At 43.3% G+C, this 19,355-nt stretch overlaps 1 long non-coding RNA gene across 1 annotated transcript; it reads right to left on the bottom strand.

The window, feature by feature from the left end:
- Positions 1-1,571: 1,571 nt before the first annotated feature.
- Positions 1,572-17,190, bottom strand: LOC132383363 (uncharacterized). The gene is made up of 2 exons (XR_009508643.1): positions 17,056-17,190; positions 1,572-2,087 (listed from the first exon to the last, which is right to left on the bottom strand). It is a non-coding gene; the product is annotated as an uncharacterized LOC132383363 (long non-coding RNA).
- Positions 17,191-19,355: the final 2,165 nt, after the last annotated feature.

Raw genomic sequence — 19,355 nt, 5'->3', positions numbered from 1 at the left:
CTTGTTAGGTGTAGAAAACCTTTCCTTTCAGTTATTAAGTACGTGTTTCAGAAAAGAATATGTCACTGGCTATAATGTCCTTGGGATGCACTGAAAATCATCATTGCGGACAGTGAAAGGCCGGAGTCTGGCTGGCATTGTCTGGGAATTGATGATAACTGTTTCTCATCTGTAACACTAAATAGAGTTGATCTTCAGTTCTTTCCCGAGCCACTTCTTCCCCATAATTCCCATTGATGGCCTTGTCCTGCTCCCCCCAATAGCTCAAGCCACAGGGTCTATCACAGTGTTGGACGTCTACAGCGTGAGTATTCCTCGTATGGGACTCCCCAGAGAGTAGTGCGGGTATACAGACGCGCGCGCTCACACACACACACACAAACACTATCTCTCTCTCTCCCTCCCTCTCTCTCTCTGCACCTCCCCCCCATCTTCATTGCATGACACTCCCATGCAAGTGGAGCCATAAGTTAGTAGCCACATATTTATTTATTTACTTCCAGATAAAGTGCAAAACAGGTTTTCTTTTGGCCCAACCTGCTGCGTAACCCACCCACCCAGCAACCTACCTGTTTACAATGATCATTTGGTAAGCTTTTGGACTGTGAAAGTAAACCAGAGCACCTGGAGGAAACCCATCTGGTTCACAGGGAGAACGTACAAACTCCTTACAGGCAGCACTGGAACAGAACCTCCAAATTCCAGCGCACCCCACGTTGTATTAGTGTTGTGCTCACCATGGCATGCGTGACATTCTGCATAACATTAGGAAGGTTAGAAGGGAAGTTAGAACTTCTATTTACAGCAGCATAGGAGAATGAAGGGAGATCTGGTAAAGGTGTACAAGATTATGAGTGGTATAGATAGAGTAAATGCAAGCAGACTTTTTTCCTTTGAAGTTGTGTGAGACTACAACGAGGGCCATGGGTTAAGGATGAAAGATGAAAAGTTTAAGGAGAATATGAGGGGGAGCTACTTCACTCAGAGGTTGGTGAAAGCATGGAACGAGTTGCCATTGGAAGTGGTGGGTGAGGGTTCAGTTTAGAAATTTGAAATTTGGAGAGGTACATGGATGAGAGGGGTATGGGGGCTATGGCTCGGGTGCAGGTCAATGTGATTAGGCAGAATTATCATGTAGCATGGACTAGATGAGCTGAAGGGCCTGTTTGAATGCTGTGGTACTCTATGACTGTAAAACGTTAAGCAGGCTCTCACCAGTTATTCGAAACAGCTACCTCAATAGACATATCTTAGCTTTCATTAAAAAATGGTAAGTGATTTTGTCTGAATTGCCCCAACACTGTCCTCCAACACTCTTCTCCCCAGCTCTTTGACTGCTGCAGGAATAGAATCACCACGCTAATCTATCAAATATGCTGAGCGATCTCCAAATGCCTTTATTAAGAGGAAGCAGGGATTTCTGTATCACAGGAAGATGGTATCATTTCGGTTAACGCCGGAGGCCTCCTGGGAATAAGTCAGGAGAGGATTTAGATAACAAAGCCTAAAACATTTGTGCTGCAAGACAATTTTATTGCATCAAGTACAGTCAATAAAGGGACACACTGGCACAATATTAAAATGATTTTATTGTTGTGAAATTATACATAGCTTGAAGCCAACAGGCAACATATCTTACAGAGAATGGGGAAGTATGAAGCTGTTCTGCTTCCTGTTCTATTACCTTCCACAACATTTTAGGTTACCTGCCAATTATCTCTCTCTCTCCTTTTTGACAATGGTGGTTTTGTGAGATTATTTACAGGACTTATGCAGGAGGGCAGGCAGTAAAAGGTAGAGTGGGCTGAAGAATGAGGAGCGGGTGTCAGTCGGTGATCAGACATCAGTGGACTCATTTCGGTGGCCGATCTTGAGCACACATTGGAGAATGAAGGTTAGCAGGACAGGATGGTCTCCATGGCGACACATGAGCTGGCTGAAGATGGCTGCTGGGGGCCACTGAGTTAGCACGTAGCTTTCTGCAGGGCGACTGGGAGCAGGGACAGAAGCAGGACCACGGCAGTGGCTGGGATACATACGACAGCTCCATTTCCTTTTGGGTCTTCCACACTGCTTGTATAATTCAACTGCAAAAGGAAAATAGAAAATGAGCCAACACAGAATTTTTTTTTCTCTCTAATTTTTAAAAACTTAGCAGAGTCCATAGAAAAAGATTTCCGATTAAATGTTTTATCCGAAAGCCACAATGTCAACACTTTAAGTGCAATAGATTCAGGTTAATTGGGCCATTGGTTAATCAGGATAGCCATTTATTTGGGTTAAAGAACAAAAACTAATCAAGAAAATAAGCGGGATCTTGATTGTTTCCTGTGACACTGTGCCACTTAATTGGGGCAAGAGACCTTTGCCGAACAGTTTCTAACTAGCGTCAGTCTCAAGCACTTGCTTGGCCATTAACCTCTACACCATGTTCAGAGCAAATATTTTTTGAATATCATCAGAAGCACATATTTGTGTTAAAAATGCTGTGATTTTTGTCACTGGGAATTGGTGCGGAATAAGTGGTAAGACAATTCAGAACTGCTTTGCTCACTGCAGTTTCAAGCATTCAGGCTTGGAGATGACAGAAACGGCCGGGGGTGAAAATGAAAAGATTTCACTACTTCCACAAGTTAGGAGCTACAAGGAATTTGAAGGTATCAACAATCATCTTGAATGTTACAATGAAAATGAAGATTTGTAGGATGGCAAATGTCAAAACTATTGTATGAAGGCAGTCTATTATCGGTGCTAATGTTGTTCGTTTACAGTCAATCAAAAGAATGCAGCAATGTACACTGATCGAATTCCTCCAACAATAACTATTAGGAACGAGAGTTTTATAGTACTGTAGTAGTATCGATAGTGTTCTGTATTTTGTTTAAATACATAACTTGTTAATTAGTTAAACTGTAGTTTGTTTTTTTATACCTTTTTAACTGTTTCCATGAAACTTCAGCTGTATGGCACAACAACTTAATTGGGCCAAAACGTACTGGTTCTAATTAACCAGAATACAATACATCATAACTGCACTATGTAACAAATATAACAAGGACTGGTTGTGGGGAAGGTAGCCAGAGAGGAAACTCAGCCACCCCATCATTGAGGACATCATCAAAGACCAACAACTCAAGACATGTCCTTTTCTCATTGCTACCACCAGTGGGCAGGTCCAGGAACCTGAAGACAGGCACACGATGTTTTACAAACAGCTTCTTCCCCTCCATCATCAGATTTCTGAATGGACAATGAACTCATGAATGCTACCTCACTATTTTTCACACTATTTATTTAATTCATTATTTTAAATATATATTTTTTTATTATAGTTTATAGTATATTTTATGCATTGCACTGTACCACTGCACTTGCACATTTCACAACGTACGTCAGTGATAATAAACCTGATTCTGATTCTGAGAGCTTCTCTTGATCAGAAGGATGGACACCTTGGATGTCATGGCTGCGGAAGGAGATCCAAGTCATAGAACTTCAGGGAGACAAGGGGCATCTGTTTGTTCCCAGTGGAAGTCATCAATAGCCTGTAACAATGATACTGCAGCACGTGAACTTGAGGTGGCGGATGAAGTGCAAGGACTCGGACAATAATGAGTTCTTTGGGCCTGTGCAGGGGGGCTGGAGAGCGATTTGCTCCAACATTTCTAGAGTATCTTAATCAGTTAGCTGTTGTTTTACTGTATTGTTAATTGCTTAACCTTATTAAGTTTATTTTGATGGACTGGAACTTCTGAGTCACCTGTACTATTCAAACAGGTGTTCCTTATCGCTCCTCACAGGGCCCTAGCTTAGGAGAATTTTCCATCTTGTGGTGACACTCGGTCGAATTCCTATGTGTAAACTCTGCTTGCCATCTTTACATGGCGGTCTGGGTTCCACTATGGACAGTGCAAACTGTGACCAGAGCAGGGCAAGTTTAAGTATTAATCACCTCAGTGAGTTCCCTTGTCTAACTTCTGATCAAAATCATTCCTGGCTTGCTATTGAAGGTTCCCACACCTAAACATGAGAGCCCACATGAGGAAGTGACTCATTCCTGCAGTTTCCCCTTGACTCAGTTCTCCCTTCCTTACAATGTGGAAGTGAGCGTTCTGGAGAGCCTGCAGTCAGGTACCAGTCCGAATGTGAGGTGCCACCAATGTTTGCTGCCAAGAGAATTGGCAGGAGAATCTAAAAGGAGAGCACAAGAGATTCTGCAGATGCTGCAAGTCTGGTTACCGCCCACACAAACACACACACTCACACACAAAATGCTGGAGGAGCTCAGCAGGCCAGGAGGCTTCTATGGAAATGAATCAATAGACAATAGACAATAGGTGCAGAAGTAGACCATTCGGCCCCTCGAGTCTGCACCGCCATTCTGAGATCAGGGCTGATCATTCACTATCAATACCCAGTCCCTGCCTTGTCCCCATATCCCTTGATTCCCCTATCCATCAGATATCTATCTAGCTCCTTCTTGAAAGCATCCAGAGAATTGGCCTCCACCATCTTCCGAGGCAGTGTATTCCACACCTCCACAACTCTCTGGGAGAAGAAGTTTTTCCTCAACTCTGTTTTAAATAACTGACCTCTTATTCTCAATCCATGCCCTCTGGTACTGGACTCTCCCAACATCTGGAACATATTTCCTGCCTCAATCCTATCAAATCCTTTAATTATCTTAAACGTTTCAATCAGATCCCCTCTCAATCTCCTCAATTCCAGTGTGTACAAGCCCAATCTCTCCAATCTCTCTGCGTACGACAGCCCTGCCATCCCAGGAATCAACCTAGTGAATCTACGCTGCATTTCCTCAATTGCCAGAATGTCCTTCTTTAAACCTGGAGACCAAAACTGTACACAATATTCCAGGTGTGGTCTCACCAGGGCCCTGTACAAATGCAAAAGGACATCCTTGCTCTTGTACTCAATTCCCTTGTAATAAAGGCCAACATTCCATTTGCCCTCTTCACTGCCTGTTGCACTTGCTCATTCACCTTCATTGACTGATTAACTAGGACTCCTAGGTCTCTTTGCATTTCTCCCTTACCTAACTCTACACCGTTCAGACAATACTCTGTCCTCTTGTTCCAGCTTCCAAAGTGGATAACTTCACATTTATTCACATTGAATGACATCTGCCAAGTATCTGCCCACTCACCCAGCCTATCCAAGTCTCCCTGTATTCTCCTAACGTCCTCTTCGCATGTCACACTGCCACCCAGTTTAGTATCATCAGCAAACTTGCTGATATAGTTTTCAATGCCCTCATCTAAATCATTGACATAAATCGTAAAGAGCTGTGGTCCCAATACAGAGCCCTGTGGTACCCCACTAGTCACCTCCAGCCAGTCCGAGAAACACCCATTCACTGCTACCCTTTGCTTTCTATCTGCCAACCAGTTTTCTATCCATGCTGAAACCCTGCCCCCAATGCCATGAGCTCTGATTTTACTCACCAATCTCCTATGTGGCACCTTATCGAATGCCTTCTGAAAATCTAGGTACACTACATCCACTGGCTTACCCTTGTCTAACATCCTTGTTACACCCTCAAAAAACTCCAACAGATTAGTCAAGCATGATTTGCCCTTGGTAAATCCATGCTGGCTCGGCCTAATCCTATTACTGCCATCAAGATATCCCACTATTTCGTCCTTAATAATGGACTCAAGCATCTTCCCCACGACTGACGTTAGGCTAACAGGGCGATAGTTCTCTGTTTTCTCCTTCCCTCCCTTCTTGAAAAGTGGGATAACATTAGCCACTCTCCAATCTTCAGGAACTGATCCTGAATCTAAGGAACATTGGAAAATGATTACCAATGCATCCGCAATTTCCTGAGCCACCTCTTTTAGAACCCTCGGATGCAGACCATCTGGACCCGGGGATTTATTAGCCTTCAGTCCTATCCGTCTATTCATCACAGTTTCTTTCCTAATGTCAATCTGTTTCAATTCCTCTGATATCTTATGACCCTGGCCCATCCATACATCTGGGAGATTGCTTGTGTCCTCCCTGGTGAAGACAGATCTAAAGTATGCATTAAATTCTGTTGCCATTTCCCTGCTTCCCATAACAATTTCTCCCAATTCATTCTTCAAGGGGCCAACATTGTTCTTAACTATCTTCTTTCTCTTCACATAGCTAAAAAAGCTTTTGCTATCCCCTTTTATATTCCTGGCTAGACTGAGCTCATACCTGATTTTTTCTCTCCGTATTGCTTTTTTAGTTAAGATCTGCTGTTCCTTAAAACTTTCCCAATCATCTGTATTCCCACTCATCTTAGCCCTGTCATACTTCTTTTTCTTTAATGCTATACAATCTCTGACTTCCTTTGTCAACCACTGTAGCCCCTTCCCCCTCTTTGAATCCTTCCTTCTCATTGGAATGAACTGCTTTTGCATCTTTTGTATTATCCCCAAGAATATCTGCCACTGCTGATCCACTGTCTTTCCTGCCAGGGCATCCGCCCATTTAACTTTGGCCAGCTCTTCCCTCATGGCTCCGTAGTCTCTTTTATTTAATTGCAACACTGACACCTCTGATCTGCCCTTATCCCTCTCAAATTGTAGATAAAAACTTATCATGTTATGATCACTACTTCCTAATGGCTCCTTTACTTCAAGATCACTTATCAATTCCTGTTCATTACACATCACCGTCCAAAATAGCCTCGTTCCTGGTTGGCTCAAGCACAAGCTGTTCCAAAAATACATCCCTTGGACACTCCACAAACTCCCTATCCTGGGGTCCAGCACCTACCTGATTCTCCCAGTTCACCTGCATGTTGAAATCTCCCATAACGACTGCATTACCTTTAGCACATGCCAATGTTAACTCCCTAATCAACTTGTACCCAATATCCACGCTACTGTTTAGGGGCCTGTACACAACACCCACTAGGGTCTTTTTACCCTTACTGTTCCTCAGCTCAATCCACACAGACTCTGCTTCCCCTGTTCCTAAGTCACCCCTTGCTAAGGACTGAATCTCATTCCTCACCAACAGGGCCACCCCAACCCCTCTTCCCATATTTCTGTCTCTACGATAGCACATATACCCTGGTACACTCAATTCCCAGGCCTGATCCCCTTGCAGCCATGTTTCCGTTATCCCAACAATATCGTAGTTCCCCATTTTCATCTAAGCTTCAAGCTCATCTGTCTTATTTCTGACACTACGCGCATTCAGGTATAGAATTCTTAGCCCATTCCTCCTCTCTTTGCTTAAAACACTGTCTATTGTACCTAACCCAGCTCCTTGAACTTCCATCGGGCTAATTGCACCTTGAATTTTGATGACCTTCTCAAGACCACCCAAACCTTCTACACATTTAACCCCACGCTCCTTCTGACCAACCCTCTGTACATGTAACTTTTCCAACACATGTTCTGTCTCACCTTTCTCCTTTACACAATTAATATTTGGAAAACGTGTATTCCCCACCTGTCCCTTATCCTTCATCATATCATCTTCACTCGTATTCTGGATCCCTGCCCCCTGCACATCTAGTTTAAACCCCCCCCCCCCCCGAGCAGCACTGGCAAACATTCCTGCAAGAATGTTAGTACCCCTCCAGTTCAGATGTAGACCGTCCCTTCAAAACAGATCCCAACGTCCCTGGAACAAAGACCAATTATCCAAAAACCTGAACCCTTCCTTCCTGCACCATGCTCTCAGCCTCGTATTAATGTGCATAATCATTCTATTCTTCGCCTCACTCGCACGTGGCACAGGTAGCAATCCCGAGATTGTCACCCTGGAGGTCCTGCCTTTCAGCTTCACTCCTAACTCCCTGAACTCTCTAAGCAGGACCCCCTCACTCACCTTACCTACATTGTTGGTCCCTACATGGACCACTACATCTGGGTTCATGCCCTCGTTCTCAAGAATAGCCTGCACCCGATCTGAGATGTCCCGGACCCTGCCACCAGGGAAGCAACATACCATCCGAGACTCCCGATCTGCCCCACAAAATCTCCTATCTGCCCCCCTGACTATAGAATCCCCTAAAACTATCGCTCTCTTCTCTTCCCTCCTCCCCTTCCTAGTTGAGGGTTCAACCTCTGTGCCAGAGGCAGGACCACTACAACTCATTCCTGGTAGGTCATCCCCATCAACAGTATCCAGTACGGTATTCTTATTGTTAATGGGAATGGCCGCAGGGGTGCTCTGCTCTCTCTGCCTGCTCCCCCTGCCTCTCTGGACCATCACCCATCTGCCTACTTCTTGGTTTTTTGGTGTGACTACCTCCTGATAACTCCTATCTATCTCCGCCTCTGCCTCCCGAATGATCCGTAATTCATCCAGCTCCTGCTCCAACTCCCTAACTTGGGCTGATAGGAGCTGCATCTGGACGCACCTTTTGCAGGTGTGGTCATCAGGGACAACTGTGTTGACCCTGACTTCCCACATACTGCATACGGAGCACACCACTGCTCTGAATGTCTCCCCCATACCTGAACTGGATTGATAGAATAAGTCTAAAAAGCACCTAGCAACCTTACCTTCTTCCCCTCAGCGAGCAATCACACAGGCTTACCTAAGTCCCCTTACGCCGAAGCCCACTTAGCCAAAGCCCAGGACTCCGCTGCCCACTCGACGCTGCCCGCTCTGAAAAGAAGTCCTGCCTTTTAAAGTGCGTGCTCGACGCTGACGTCAACAATCAACAGTCGATGTTTCGGGCTGAGGCCCTTCGTCAGGACTGGGAAGGATGGAGGAAAGGAGCCAGAATAAGGAGGTGGTGGGTGAGGAAGGACAACAGTCTAGATGGTGATCGGTGAAGCCGAGACGGGGAAGATAGGTGGATAGTTGATATGAGAAGCTGTTACAGTACTGTACAAAGTCTTAGCCACATATAAATTGCTATGATGCCTAAGGCTTTTGTGCAGCACTGTATAAATATTTACCAACCTTAACAAAAATCTAATACTCACAGATATTGGTGTTTCAAGGGCAAATAAATAGAGGAATGAGATGGATGTCTTTCCATTGTATGCTTCAAATCAAATTGAAATTAACCCAGGGAGGAAATTATATAAAAGAGCAGCTTATAGTATTGTGCTAAAGTCTTAGGCAGCTCAGTTATATGTAAGCAACACACACAAAATGCTGGATGAACTCAGCAGGTCAGGCAGCACCTATGGAAATGAATAAACAGTCAGTGTTTTGAGAAATTTACGCAGCGCTGCATGTGATGGGTGGAAAAGGCAAAGAGCGGGAGAAGAAGGAATGTGATAGGAGAAGAGAGCGGACTATGGAGAAAGGGGAGCAGGAGGGGCACCAGAGGGAGGTGATAGGCAGGTGAGGAGATGGGAAGGGGATAGGGAATAGGAGAAGAGGGGGAAGGGGAAAAATTACCAGAGGTTTGAAACATTGATGTGCATGCCATCAGGTTGAAGGCTACCCAGATGGAATCAGCTAAAAGAAATAAATCCTGCCCTGATCCCTTCCCAGTTTCTACAAAACCGTAGAGGCTGCAACCTGACCGAATAACAGGCAAGAGCTACACAACAACCAAGGCAGGTCACACCCATACCACTGGGTTCAACAAGTTACTCCCTTTACCACTGTGTTCAGTCATGATTCTTCCCCCGTAAGGAGAAGAGCATGTGGTTAACACCATTTAAACAGCAGCAAAATTGTGTTACTCATCTGAGTTACCTGGAGACGCTCTATAATCTCAATCCTGATATAGGGTACCAATTCAAAACTTCAAATACCCCTTCGCTTTCCAGAGGCTGCCAAGTTCCTCCAGCAGTTTGCCTTCCTTGCTGCAGATTCCAGTTGGATCTCCTATGTTGGCATCAAGGTGTATATGCATATCTGGATGAAGTGGGACTTTAACTCACCAATCATTACTCACTGATGCCCATAAGAAAGTTGCAAAAGTTATGAAATCCAGATCAGAACAATGAAGCCCAACTTAAAGGTGGAAGGGAAATATTTCATCTTCTATCTGACCACATTGCTGGCTTCAAAACTCCATCAAATTCAAAAAATTCAGGTGACTCACTTTCTGTTTCTAACACAAATCACCATTCTACTGGAAGTTTATCAGACTGTAATGGTAATTCAAGAGTTTACTCTGTCTTTTATGGACATTGTCTGGTCTGCAGAACATTTAAAATGTTCCCCTTTGGGTTCCAGCTCTCTCCAATGGCTCTAACCCGCAATTTACAACTTTTACATTCTTTTTTTTCATCTCTCTCTCTCTCTGTCTTAACAGCCTTCATTAATCTATCCATCCAAACAGGATGGCTTTGCAACTAGAGGTCATGGGTTAATAGTGAAAGGTGAAAAATTTAAGAGGAACATGAGGGGAAACTTCTTCAGTCAGAGGGTGGTGAGGTTGTGAAATGAGCTGCAAGTGCAAATGGTGGATGCAGGCTTGATTTCAACATTTAAGAGAAGTTTGGATAGGCACCTGGATGGTAGGGGCATGATCCTGAGGGGAGGAGGCAGTTTAAATGGTCCAGCATGGACTAGGTGGGCCAAAGGTCCAGTTTCTGTGCTGTACTTTTCTAGGACTATGAGCAAGCCAATAAGGCAATCCAGGCCTTGCCTTTACAGAGATACTTTCCTTGTCCTACCATTCCTTGCCCACCCTCTCTGCAACTTAAAACTAACTTTCTTTCACATTGTCCAGTTCGGTCCTGAAATGATTCCTGTTGCTACAGATACTGCCTGACCTGCTGAGTGTTTCCAGGATTATGTGCTTTTATCACTAAGCACCTTAATATTTTTATTGCCCTAACTTGGCCAAGGAATAGCATGAAGTGAGATAGTATTATCTCACAATCATCATCATCTTTATGTGCCATGTCATTTGATGTAGGTGATCAAAGAAGCAGGAAATGTTACTGCTTCCGCTCAACATGTGATAGCCTTTTCAACTAGGAGAGGCTAGGAGGGCTATTTTGTTGCATTGGAAGGATCCTAATCCACCTTTTTTTTTCTGGCTCTCCATTATGTCGTGTTTAAGCTTGGAGAAAATTAGAAGACGGACGTTTGAAACATCTTTCAAATTTGAGCAAACCTGGTGACCTTTTATTCAATGTATGATCTAATTTGTCTTTTTCTCCTTTCTATTTTTTTAGGTAATTTTGTTTAAAGGAAGTTTTCTCCCTCTGCAAAGTTTCAGATTTAACCAGAAGGATGTTTTCTTTTTTTGTAATTTGCCCAGTCCCTTTTTTTTTGTTTAGGTTAGTTTAGTGTTTTTTTTTTCTTTTTTATAAATAGAAAATTTCCAGTCTTTTCTTTTCTATGAATTGTCAAGAGGAGTTGTGGTTCTCTTTATATATATATATTAGCCTAATATTATATTATACATGATTTTGATAGTGTATATCCTTTTCTTTGTACATTTATTGTATTATGTATTTGATATAACTTCTCTGATTTGTATCTATTCATATAATTTTTTTAAATCAATAAAAAAAGATTGAAAATGAAAAATAAAATGATGTATGTAAAATGATGTAAATCATGGTCTCATGGCTATGATTGTTCTTGACAAAATTTTTCAACAGAAGTGGCTTACAAGATGGGCAAGCCCAGCCAATATCAATACTATTCAGAGATTGTCTGCCTGGTGTCAGTGGTCACATAACCAGGATTTGTGATCTGCACCACCTACCACCTGCTCCCATGGCTTCATGTGACCCTGATTGGGGTGGGGGGTGTTGGTTAAGCAGGTGCCACCCCTTACCCAAAGGTGACCTGCAGGTTAGCAGAGGGAAGTAGTGCCTTACACCTCCTTTGGTAGAGATATATCTCCACCCTAACACCCATATCTCTCAATCTGCTACTCTTTGGCCAAACTAGGGTAATTACTATGTATTAAATGGTGGTGACTACTCCCTTGCTATCTTCTTGAGAAGTTGTCAACTACTATTTTAGAGTCATAGAGCACTCAGAAAAGAAGCAGACTCTTCGGCCCATCTAACCGTGCCAAACTGTTATTCTGCCTAGTCCCATTGACCTACACCTGCACCATTACCATCAAAACCCCTGTCATCTATGTACTGATCCAACCTTCTTCCCAATGTTGCTATCAAAACTGTGTACCACCTACTGAGTGAAGAAGTTCCCCTCAAATATTTCATCTTTCACCCTTAACCTATGACCTTGAGTTCTAGTCTCACCTAACCTCAAAGGTAAAAGCCTGCTTGCAATTAGCCTGAAGGGTCTCAGCCCAAAATGTCAACCTGTCCTGCCGAAGGGTTTTGGCCCAAAACGTTGCCTGTACTTTTTTCTATAAATGCTGCCGGCCTGCTGAGTTCCTCCAGCATTTTGTGTGTGTTGCTTGTCCTATTCTACCTTTCTCTACAAATCAGGTTCTCAAGGAGAATATGCAATCTCCACACAGACAACAACCAAGTCCAATTTGAAGCAGGGTCTCTGCTGTTATGAGGTGGCAGCTCAATAACACTCATAGATCATAAGGCCATAAGATATAGAGACAGAATTAGGCCATTTGGCCCATTGAGACTGCTCCACCATTTCATCATAGCTGATCCAATTTTCCTTCCCGCCACAGTCTCCTGCCTTTTCCCCATATTCCTTCATGCCCTGAAAAATCAAAAATCTATCATACATGAACACTTGGCTTCCACAGCTGCCTGTGGCAAAGAAGTCCACAGACTCATCACTCTCTGGCTAACTGATTCTCCTTTGTCTATCTTGCTTGTTATTTCTCCAAAGAATTCCAATAGATTTGTCAGGCAAGATTTTCCTTTGAGGAAACCATGCTGACTGTTTTATCATGTGCCTCATACTTAATAATCAACTCCAACATCTTCCCAATCACTGAGGTCAGATTAACTGGCCTATAGTTTCCTTTCTTCTGCCTCTGTTCCTTCTTGAAGAGTGGAGCAAAATTTGCAATTTTCCAGTCTTCCGGAGCCATTACAGAATCTAGTGATTCTTGAAAGATCATTGCTAATGCCTCCACAATCTCTCCACCACCTCTTTCAGAACTCTAGGGTCTACACCATCTGGCCCAGGTGACTTATCTAGTTTCAGACCTTTTAGTTTCCCAAGAACCATCTCTCTAGTTATGGTAGCTTCACACACCTCATGACCCCTGTCACCTCGAACTTCCACCAGACTGCTAGTGTCTTCCAGCATGAAGACTGATGCGAAATACTTATTCAGTTCATCTGCTATTTCCTTGTCCCCCATTACTACCTCTCCAGTATTGTTTTCCAGCATTCAGATATCCACTCTCACCACTCTTTTACACCCTACATATCTGAAGAAACTTTTGCTATCCTCTTTAATATTATTAGCTAGTTTACTTTCATATTCCATCTTTACCTTCTTAATGACTTTTTAAGTTACCTTCTGTTGGTTTTTAAAAGCTTCCCAATCCTTTAACTTCCCACTAATTTTTGCTCTCTTATATGCCCTCTCTTTGGCTTTTATGTTGGCTTTGACTTCTCTTGTTAGCCATGGTTAATGTCATCTTCCCTTTCGAATACTTCTTCCTCTTTTGGACGTATATATCTGAATTCTTCCAGAAATTCCAGCCATTGCTGCTCTGCCATCATCCCTGCCAGTGTTCTTTATCAATCAATTCTGGTCAAACTTCTTTTTTCCAGCCTCTGTAATTCCCTTTACTCCACTGTAATAGTGATACACCTGACTTTAGCTTCCCCTTTTCAAATTTCAGGATGATCACTTGTCTGTAAGGGTTCTTTTACTTTACGGTCTCTAATCAATTCTGGTTCATTACACAGCACCCAATTCAGAATAGTTGATCTTCCACTGTGCTCAACCATGTGCTATTCTTAAAAAGCTATCTGGTATGTACTCTAGAAATTGCCCCTCCTGCCATACAGCACTAACCTTTTGGCATTGCAATTTGTAGGCCACACCCTTACTACTGTTTTGGAGGTTTGTATACAACTCCCATTTGGGTCTTTTTACTCTTAGCTCTATCCGCAATGATTCAGCACCTTCCGACCGTATGTCACCTCTGTCAATCAAACAAGTGGAGTGAATAGTTGAATTTAGAATGTTCCAGAATGACCACGCTTTAGGGGGACCAGTGTGAGGCAGAAAGATCACAAATGCCATCGTTCTCTTGGCAACTCCTTTAAGCCCTCCTTTCCACCTACTTACAACGTCATTATGGAATTCCCTTCTCACATCACCAGCAGTGACAGCGACTGCACCTTGAGACTGTGAGCCCTCAACCTTCGGTCTCAAGTTGATTTTACTCCGGGTGGGGGGGACGGACGCGTGGCGCGTGGTAGGGTAGCGGTTAATGCAACACCATTACAGCTCGGGGCAGTGGAGTTCAAGGCTCAACTTCAGCGTCCTCTGTTAAGGGGTCCCTGTACGTCCTTCCCTTGGAATGAGTGGGTTTTCCCCAAGTGCTCCGGTCTCCTCCCACAATCCAAAGACGTATGGGGGTAAGTTAATTGGCCATTGTAAATTGACCTGTAAATAGGCTAGGGTTAAACTGGGGTTTGTCAGGGGTTGCGGAGGTGGCTGGAAGCGCCCGTTCCGAGCTGTATCTCTAAATAAATAAATGGACCGATGGATGCGAGTGAGAGAATGAGAGGATTAGAATCTTTTTTATGGAATTTCCTTTTCACGTCACCAGCCGTGACGACGTCTGCACTTTGAGACAGCGAGCCCTCGATCTTTGGTCTCAAGTTGACGTTATTCCTGGAATTTCAAATTGTGCAGTTTTGAATATATAGGGGCACGTTCTGGTTCCCCTGTGGGAAATGAGAAAGGGGGAGAGAGAGGGAGGGAGGGAGGGAGAGAGAGAGATGAATAACGACGGTGAGGGTGTGGAGTGTGGTGGGTTTAAGAATACTATTAGATCTTATTTCTGTGCACTTGCAGTCAGATTAACTTGACACAAGCCCCCAAAACTCACAGATGACAAAAGTACATACACATTCTTACGTCAGCGTCGAAGAGATGGTTTTGTCCCTGTTATGCATGGACCACAGCTCTGCTGGGCCGAAGGGTGCGGGTAGCTCCCTCCTTTGTGAGAATCGCAAGATCACTATTGATTTGGGTCAGGAGACCCAGGAAATGAGAGAGAGACGTGCGGAATGTCTCGTTCCCCCGGTGATATAAAGCTACGGGAAACGGCCATTGTCTCTGGAAGACGAACTTGTGTATTGCCATACCGGGCTACGTGGAAGCCCTCAGGCAAAGTGGGCTGGTTGAGGGAGGGATTGCCTCACCACAACCTGATTGACATCTGAGACCCTGTGAGTCAGGATAAAAGAGGGTTTGTGGGAACAGCCCCTCAGGCGCACCAGAAGAAACGCAAGCAATCCCGTAATAGCGGAAGCCGGTGGGGAGGCCACGTGCGTCCGTTTCCATTTGCCCCGGAAACCGGTGGCTTTTACCACGGGAAAACGGCTTTTAGCATCATAAAAGACCTGGGCAAGTTTAAACCATCTCTCTCTCTTAAACCCAAAAACGCTGCAGCTTGAACGAACTAACAGTGACTTTTATATTTCCATCGGACAATACATTATCCCCCAGACAACGATAGAGCTTATTTCTTATTGATTATTATTATTATACCCGCGCTTTTAGATTTAGTATTGACGACGTATATTATCTGTATGTTTGCATTGATCTTATTTTGTGCCCCTTTGTCAATAAATACTGTTAAAAATAGTACCATCAGACTTCAACGGACCTCTCTATCTTTGCTGGTAAGTGACCCAGTTACGGGGTACGTAACATCCCGAGAAGAAACGTTTATTAAACTTGCAGTGTGCGCGGAATCAATCACACCCAGGAATTTAGTTATCAAACAGGGAAATAAATAAATTGAAAATCTGAAATCAAAACCAAAAGTGTAGGAAACACTGAGTAAACCAGGCAGCATCTGTTGAAAGATAACGAGTTAATAATTCAATTCGAAGACCCACATCGGAACCGAAAAAGAGTCAAAGCAAGTTGGCTTTAAACACAAAAGATTCTGCAGCAGCGGCCGGAAATCCAAAGTGACACAAAATGTTGGAGGGACTCAGTAGGTTAGGCAGAGTCTATGGAGAGAAATAACTCCGCTATGGGTAGTGGCAAACCCGGCTGCGAAAGGAGGAGGGTTGGGGCATGGGATTAGCAACCCCAGCCCGTAAAAACCCAGTGCTACAGAAACGCTAACAGAAGCTCCAAAGACCTCATCGAAAATGGTCTACAACTGGGGACCACTTGAAATCCTGACCTAGGCAGAAGACAGATGAAGAGTTAAAACCGACGGCAAAGAATTAGTTCGAGAACTTCTAAATCCAACGCAATGACCGTCTCTTTTGAAACACTCAAAAAAGTAGATCAGGAAACAGGTGCTTGAGACCGATCGGAATCTGTTATCCGACAGTCTCCCTGACTTCATTCTCCTTTTTTTTTGTTTCAGCGACTACAGTTTTTTTTTAAAAAAAAAGTACACTTAAACACAAAATAGAAATAGTCCCAGAACGTTTTCAGAGAACAGGACTATTCGGAAACAGGAAAAAGGTTTTCAGTTGACAGAGAGGTTCGGCTGTCGATGCGGTATCCTGGGGGACTGTATTTTTTTTAAAGAAAGCTTTCTCTCCTGTCTGCGGGGTAGGAGCATAGTGAACGAATACGTGTTAAACGTTATTTATTAAACGAATACATATCATGAAACAAAATCATGCAGAGGCTGGAAATCCAAAGCAACATACTCAAAATGCTGAAGGGACTCAGCAGGTCCGGCAGCATCCATGGGGGGGGGGGGGGGGGGAAGAAGTCAACAGTCGTTTAGACTGAGTTATCTCGCGTACTCGGGTGAACCTGGAATCACGTACTTGGATGAACTGCTGTCTCAGGAATCTCACCACGCGCTGAAATCTAAAGTGAATTTCAATACTACGACCTGTCTTTTTTTCAGCGCTTGCGTTTTATGTCACGATTCAATGTATTTCGTCCTATTATATCCGGTCCCGACTTAGTAAAAGCCTGACTACAAGCTATTAAATCAAATCGGCATCATCTCAATCCTGTGAAAACATTGTTAAATTCATTTGCAGAGAGCAACCATACCTTCCCCTGATCAATAGGTTTTTGATTCGCGTTCAGATGAGCCACCAGGCAGCAAAAGAGGAGACAAATCAAGATTTTCTTCATTGTGGCGACCTGTTGCTCCAACTCGCGGACCCGAAGAGCAAGTGACCCAGAAAGTACGGTCCCTTATCTCAAAGGAAAGCAGACAGCCAATGAAAATGACGGGGGTGGGGTGGGGGGTGTTTGAGGGGGTGAATCTTGTAAACGTGCAAACGATTATAATAAAACTGAGAGAGAAACTCACGCATTTTCAAAATTAGGAGCATTTCTAGCGGCATTGCACACACTGATATTGACTGGTGTACCTATGATTCTGTTTCTGTGAACCAAAGCAGAATGAATCGGCCTAGCTCACGCAGCGTTGCCTCTAAATCCAGAGCTGAAGTTATCGTTTTTAAAACCAATCTCATATTTTAAAATAACATAGGGGGGCTAAAATGATTCTAATCAGACTGTCAACAGGACGAATACATGAAGTATTTCATCTGCTGAGTAACTTGTCTAAAAATGTGGCCTGAATCAGGACAGTTGACCAATAGCTTGGTAAAAAAAAAAGCTTCAACGGTCATTTAACAGGTGGAAGGTGAATCGGGCATTGAAAGGGAAATAAATCAAATGATCAAATGGCAGAACAGACTTGATGGACTGAATGGCCTAATTCTGCTCCTAGTGCAGGGATTCCCAACTTAGGGCCCTCAGTTAATGATACAGGCCTGTGGCATAAAGAAGGTTGAGACCCCCTGTCCTTTTGCATTTCTTCTGATTACGGTTACGGTCAGAAGAAATACAAAATTTAGTTCTAAGTAGCTGAAATATTCAATGACCAATGGTGAAGCTAAAGAAGGGGCCATAGACATGTAGTAGAAAGATGACAACATTGATTCAAATTTCAAGAAGTTCAAAGCAGATTTATTATCAAAGTACATATAGTAGATGTCACCTGAGATTCATTTTCTTGCATACAGGCATGGTAAAACAGAAATGCAATAGAATCATTGAAAAACTACACACAAAGACTAACAAGCAATGAATGTGAAAAAGAAGACAGACAGTGCTAATACAAATAAGTAGATAGATAGATAGATAGATGGATGAAATGAAAGTGCATGGCAAAGAATGTTTCATTCTTTCCCATTTTATAATTGAGGAAGTTTTCTTTGATTGTAACAGAATATTACACAAACATTGCTACTAATCAGAGCATGTGGAAAGGTCACAGAAAGGTGGTGATAAGCAGAGTTGGGTAGATTTTCTGCTTTTCAGTCTGGCCCAAAACTTGCATAATGAATCTGGTATTAATTATAGAATCCATAGGATTTCAATCCATTCATTTTGCTAAACTGATGGATTTTATCAGAACTCCAGTTTTATTCAGTGTTTTTCAGCTGGCATAAAGGATCTGTATTTAATGAACCAGATCCGTCAAATCAATTCAATTTGATTGCTGTAGGCTACATGAGACTCAGTTGATGGAAACACAAGAGACTGTGGATTCTGGGACCTGGAGCAATGGACTTTCTGCTGGAGGAACTCAGCACACCAGGCAGCATCTGTGGTGGGAAAAGCACAGGAAACATTTAGGATCAAAACCCTTCAGATGGACTAATTAGACAGACCATAAAACATAGGAGCAGAATTAGGCCATTTGGCCCATCGAGTCTGCTCTACCATTCCATAATGGCTAGTTTATGATCCCTCTTAACCCCCTTCTCCTGCCTTCACCCCATCACCTTTGATGCCTTGACTAATCCAGAACTTATTGACCTCTGCTTTAAAAAATAGTCCGTGACTTGGCCTCTATAGTCATCCATGGCAATGAATTCCACAAATCCACTACCCCCTGGCTAAAGAAATTCCTCCTCATCTCTGTTCTAAATGAATGTCCCTCTATTCTGAGGCTGTTCCGCCTGGTCCTAGACTCCCCCACTATAGGAAACATCCGCTTCATACCCAGTGTATCCAGGCCTTTCAATATTCGATAGTTTCAACATGTTCTCTCATTCTTCGAAACGCCAGCGAGCTCAGGCCCAGATCCAACAAGCACACCTCCTGCATTAACCCTTTCAATCTCAGAATCATTCTTGAGAACCCCTTCTGCACCCTCTCCAATACCATCAAGGATTTCAAACTGAAACATCACCTTTCCATTTCTTTCCAAAAAATGTTTCCTGACCTGCTGAGTTCCTCCAGCTTCTTGCTTATTGATGGTTAAGATCTACAAGAACAGTAATTTTCCAGAAACTTAGCAGAAACTACTATATGATATAAAAATAACTTGA

The sequence above is a fragment of the Hypanus sabinus genome, chromosome 30, assembly GCF_030144855.1.
Source record: "Hypanus sabinus isolate sHypSab1 chromosome 30, sHypSab1.hap1, whole genome shotgun sequence".
Lineage (NCBI taxonomy): Eukaryota > Metazoa > Chordata > Chondrichthyes > Myliobatiformes > Dasyatidae > Hypanus > Hypanus sabinus.
The sequence above is the reverse complement of the archived record's forward strand: the minus strand, read 5'-3'. Positions and strand labels throughout refer to the sequence as shown.